This window comes from Zingiber officinale, chromosome 3A (assembly GCF_018446385.1).
Source record: "Zingiber officinale cultivar Zhangliang chromosome 3A, Zo_v1.1, whole genome shotgun sequence".
NCBI classification, from domain to species: Eukaryota; Viridiplantae; Streptophyta; class Magnoliopsida; order Zingiberales; family Zingiberaceae; genus Zingiber; species Zingiber officinale.
Genome location: NC_055990.1, coordinates 87,600,033 through 87,606,167, shown reverse-complemented (window position 1 = coordinate 87,606,167; position 6,135 = coordinate 87,600,033). Strand labels below are relative to the sequence as shown.

Below are 6,135 nucleotides of genomic sequence, written 5' to 3'. Positions count from 1 at the left end.
TAGTCACAAGGTGATGTTGGATCTCAACATTCTTGTAACTTGGGTAGTAATGATGTGTTGCTAGATACCGCTCATTACTTATTCTCCTAAATGAGTTTAGGGGCATTGCCAACGTTACAAGAACCTATAGGGTCACATACTAAGGACAATTAGATGGAGATTAGGTTCATATGATGAACCAAGAGGATTAGATTCATGTGATGAATCAAATTGGATTAAGAGTAATCCTAATTGGGCTAATTGAGTTGGACTCAAGTTGATTCATGTGTTCAATGAGTCTAATTTAGATTATGACTCACTGAATTAATTTAATTAAATGAATTAGATTCATTATATTAAATTGGCCTGAATTAAATGGTTGGATTAGATCAACCATGAGAGAGATTAAGTCAAGTTTGACTTGACTTGAGAGGAAGAGGAAGAGTCAAGTTTGACTTGACTTTATGCCACCTCATTGGTGAGTTAGCATTGAGTGGGCCAATGATGATGCTCCACATCATCATGGTTGCTTAAGTGGGATGCCACCTCATGCGAGTTACCAAGAGTTGTGACTCTTGGCATTCCATGGAGGTTAGAACTCCTCTTAATGTGGCCGGCCACATCAATTGTATGATGAGTTTTCATTTGTGAAGTAACTCTCATCTTCTTCCTCCAAGAGCTCTCTCTTTTGCTCTCCCTCTCCTCTCTTGGCCGAACACCCAAGGTGCTAGCACACCTTTGTTTGGTCCCCTCCACCTAATTTTGTTCGTGTGGATACTTCTAGAGGATTGTCTACTTTGACAATCTTGAGATCCGGCAAACCATTGGACTAGTGGGATAGCGAAGGGCATCACATCGAGGGTAATGCTCTTATCTAGTGTAGATCTAGACTTTAGAAACTCGTACTCATATTTTGTTTTATTTTTCTTCACACGGATCCGGTGGCGGAGGGTTTCGGGGTTTCCGCGACGCGAAAAAGTATTTTCGCGGCCCGAAAAACCCAACATATGCATGTCAAACAATGCATCCATCCAATATGCAGCATATAAAGTGCAACAACCATAAGCAATAAATGCAAATAATGCATATGATGCCAATAACATGTCCTGGTCACCCCTGACGCCAGTCAGCCATCTCACACATGATAGTGAGACCAAATGGGTAGGGCTGTGATAACCGTGCACTCTGTCATCACTGCTCTTGATGAGTGACCGAGTGGACGGGATACTGTCGGAGTACACCTATCCTCCTATCCCAAATCATAAGTGGGGGAGCTCAATGCTTTCATCTCCCTGAGACAATCCAGTGGAGGGACCCCTGACGTGCTACCACACTGCGTCATGCTACCCAGCGGAGCACTGACAAAGATAGCACTACACCCTGTCTGATATACCACTAATCCATGAGTGGTGGTGTGTGCAGGTCCATGTAATTAGCGATGCGTTCAACAATAATGGAGCTACCAACCGCTCAGCATGCAATCATGTAAAATGGTGTATGTCACTAAGCCGGGAAATATCCTAATTCTATCCCTCTCCATATAATGTGTACCAAAATATGTGGTTCAAACAATATGATCTAGGTACACATGTATCATAAAACATGGTATGTCACTACCTCTATAACATAAATAATAAACAGGTAACAACAATACATGCTCGGAATAAATAGTGACATGTCGATGCATATATAATCACAATTATTACTACTTGTTAAAATCTACTAAACATATCAACAAGACGTATCAAAATAGATAGGTCAAGGTACCCGCCTCAAATAGAAGAGTATAATCCGATCCAAATTCGACGTCGAGATGCTCGTCTCGAATCAGAGTCCTGCATCAAACAATATATAAATATTTTATTTAGCTAAATTCATAAAAATAGCTAAATAAAATCCCTAAGACTAATTTAGGGTAAAACCCTAATCACATAACCTCAATTTACCTATTAAAAGCTACTAGTTAATTAGGGTTAGTTATTTAATCCCTAATCACTTATTAGATTAGAAATCCAAAACCTAAATCTAATTACACATGAATCTAAAACATGCTCAACCACATGTACTACTCTAAATTCAATTAACCAGCTAGTTATCCAATTATCCCTAATTCAATGAATAAACCTAATTCATCAACATGCATAACCATCTAGAAATCAAATCACACCATGATCTACAACTAAGATCAATTTCCATACTCCTTACCTCAAATTCAAACCTCTGCTCTTGATCTAAAACCACTAGTGATGCTGGTTTGAGTGCTGCCGGCAAGAAACACCATTGGTAACAAGCTTCCTTGCTGGAATCTTCCTCCCGTAAGGTCAAGAGGAAATCAATAGTCCACTTTCCGTTGATCCTCAACCATAGATGGTTGCTCTCGGAAGAAGACTCCACCACCAGATTACCTCAACAATTGATGTGCGTAGATTTTATATACTTTTATGCATGTTTTGACGGACATTTACATACTTTGAGCTTGCTTGATCTATGCATTTTTATACTTCCAGCTTTTCTTTTAGCATATTTACTCTTTTTGTTCGGAGATCTACTTTTTGTGTATTTTTTGTACACAGGAATCGAATTTGGTGAAGATTCTACATTCTTGGACAAACTTATGAGCTAAGCATTGGACAAAGCACTTGGCAGTGTGCCACACACGACCCTTCCTGGGTGGAGTGCTCTGGCCGTGCGGTCAACCAGGAGAAATAGACAAGGAGCTTGGCCTGGCCGTGTGAACCTCACACGGCCGTGCCAAGTCTTGAAGCAAATCAGAGTTCAATCCTTACATGGTCGTTTGGATCTACATGGTCGTGTAAGGTTCCCAGCGCTTAAAAGTGTTCTGGCCGTGTGCACCACACGACCGTGCCAGGTTTCCAAAGGCTGGGGCAGTCCAGGCCATGTGGATCTACACGACCGTGCTTGGAGGTCTTGATGGGGGTTATCCATGGCTGTGTACACCAGATGGCCCTGTATGGATGGCAGAGAGGGGAAAGGCTCTGGCCATGTGAACCTCACACGGCCATGCCTCGGGGTCTGGCCGTGTATGGATGGTAGAGAGGGGAAAGGCTCTGGCCGTGTGAACCTCACACGGCCATGCCTCGGGGTCGTGTGGCGCCCGAAAGCCCCCCTCTATTTAAAGCCTCTTTGAAGATTTGAAAGGGGATCTTCTCCCCTTTGGGAGAAAGCAAGATTTGGTGGATTCCTCCCATTCTTGGGAGGATTTTTGGGTGATCTAAAGGGAGATCTTGGCAAATTCGACTCCGGGAGCGAGGATTGGATCCGAAGATGGAGCTATAATGTAGATAAGTTTTCTTTCTCTCCTCTTCTTGGATTGGGATTGAAGAAATGCTTGTAATCTTCTTATCTTTGGTTTTCTTTCTTCGTTTTATGGAGTAGATCTTTTTGTTCTAGGATGGAGGGAGTATTTGTGAGATAAATTGATGTAAACTCTTGTGGATTTGCCATTTCTTTGTTTCTATGATGTTGCCTAGTTTGTATCGATTGGATCTTGAATGATTAATTGTGATTAGGGCTTAATTCTCATTCTTGATTGATTGTTTGGATATCTTATAGACTTTGTAGAGATTAACTCTCACTCGATTTTTCGAGGGATCCACGTGACAGGTGCAAGCCCGTGTAAGGACGTTTGAGGGATAACCTTGAAGGGGAAATGAGAATATTCAAGAGGGTAAGATAGATTTTATGATTCAATCATTGTATCTTTATGGGTTAAGAAGGAATGAACTTCTATTTTGATATCCGAGGGAAGCATAGTAATAGGTGCAATCCTGTGTAAGGACAACGTAGGTTCATATTTAATTGATCACATTTAGGTACATTTTTCAGTCCTAAGCCGGTTATCTATTGCAAGAGAGAACCGGCAATCTTCTACAAATATTAGACAATTGAGAAATAAGAATTGGTAAATCATATACCTTCAAGAGATCTTAGAAAGAAGCCAAAACTCCTAGAACCTCCCTTTATCATAACTCAAACCCTAAACTCTTGTTTGTCAATCTTTCATTTTAGATTTGTTTTTGATCCTTAGCATTTGAAACCAATTGATTAGTTGTTTAGCTAATTCGCTTTGAGATATTTCTAGTGCTTATTCCAGTCCCTGTGAATACGATAATCTTTTATATTACTTGCGACATTTCCGTACACTTGCGGAATGTGACAAGTTTTTTGCGCCGTTGTCGGGGACTGCGCTATAACATTGGAGATTATCAATTGAGTTAGACTAAAGATAACATTTCTATTTCTTTCCATTTGCATATTTGTAACTAATCTCTACTTTTCTATTTTCATTTTCCTGTATACTTTCTAACTTCTTGGAAATTCTTTTGTAGCAATTTTAATTCTGCATTTTTTTTGTTTTCTAACATTCCAATCTTACCTTTCTCTTTTTTAATTTCTTTGTTTGATTTAGTTTCTATTGCAATCTTGTTCTTGTGTATGCGAAGATCTAACTTTGAAGGAGAATTTTTTCCTCTTGACCTTGAAATTGATAGAACATTTCATAGAAGAAGAATTCTGCAGAGACAAATTGAAGAACAAGAGCATTTGAATATGGCTAATAGACCACTAAAGGATTATGCAGCACCTTATGCTAGGGGTTTTCGATCTAGTATTTCAAGACCCTCAGTGGAGGCAAATAATTTTGAGATCAAACCTACAATTATTTCCATGGTGCAGCAAAATCAATTTGGTGGAGGACCACATGAATACCCTAATCAACACTTAGAGGTCTTTTATGAAATATGTGGGACAATGAAAATGAATGGTGTTCCTTCAGAAGCAGTGCGGTTATTATTATTTGGATTTTCTTTGAGAGATAGGGCCAAACAATGGTTGAAATCTTTGGCTCCCAACAGTATCACCACCTGGGAATAATGTGAGCAACAATTTCTTGATAAATTCTATCCCCCAAGTAAAATTGCTCATATGAGGAATTTGATTGCAAGTTTCAAACAAACTGACTCAGAATCTCTATTTGAAGCTTGGGATAGATACAATAGTATGCTCAGACAATGCCCTCACCACGGTTTGGAAAGATAGTTAGTGTTGCATACTTTCTATAATGGTATTAATTATCATACCAAAGTGTCCCTTGATTCAGCTGCTGGAGGGGCACTCATGAATAAAAATTTGGATGAAGCTGAGGAAATCATAGAGAGTGTAGCACAAAATCATCATCAATGGGCAAATGAAAGAAGTGGTGGTCATCCTTCAATAATCCCAATAACAAAAGCATCAGGAAAGTTTGATGTTGATGCAGTGACTTTATTGGCTGCAAAACTTGATGCTCTTACAAAAAAATTTAAGAATATGGGGACTAGTTCAAATATGGTAAATGTCATTGCCATATCTTGTGAAGTATGTGGGAGTTCAGAACATTCAAATGACTCATGTCCATTGGGAGCTATCACTGCACAAATTAATCAATTGGAGCAATGAGATGCAATCATGGGTTTCAATCAAAGACAGAACAACCCATACTCAAATACTTACAACCCTGGATGGAAAAATCATCCAAATTTCTCTTACAGAAATAATCAGGATCAAGAACCATCTATGGGGGCAAGACCAAATTTGCAATCTGGGCAACAAAATTTTCAGCAACAATCTTTTCAAGGCTTTCCTACATCTAAAATTGAAAAGATGCTTGAAGAAATTATCTCCAATCAAAATGAAATGAAGCAGGATATATTGAAGTTTACTCTGAGAATGGATAATTCTGAAAAGTATCAAAAGATTCAGGACAACCAAATTGCCCAGCTAGCTTCCTCATCTTCTAGAGCACCAGGACAACTTCCTGGAAAACCTGATGTAAATCCTATGGAGCATTGCAACATAATTGAGCTTAGGAGCGAACGGACCTTGGAAAATCCCCAAGTGACTGCTCAAAAAGGGATGCAAAATGAAGAAGAGCTCTCTCCTCCTACACCTAGTCAGATTTTTGATAATGAGGAGAATACCATTGATGTTGAAGAGACTCTTCCACTGAACCATCAAAACAAAGTTATCCCTTTTCCCCAAAGACTCAATCTGCTTAAAAAGGATGAAGAATTTGGCAAATTTTTGGAGAAGGTTAAAGAGATATGCGTTGAAGTTCCTCTTAGAGATGTTATTCTTCAAATGCCAAAGTTTGCCAAA

General features: G+C 39.3%; 1 non-coding gene across 1 annotated transcript; it reads right to left on the bottom strand.

Annotated features, from left to right (window-relative positions):
• Positions 1 to 4,921: 4,921 nt before the first annotated feature.
• LOC122054475 lies at positions 4,922 to 5,027 on the bottom strand. The gene has a single exon (XR_006132780.1). It is a non-coding gene; the product is annotated as a small nucleolar RNA R71 (small nucleolar RNA).
• Between the last annotated feature and the right edge of the window lie 1,108 nt (positions 5,028 to 6,135).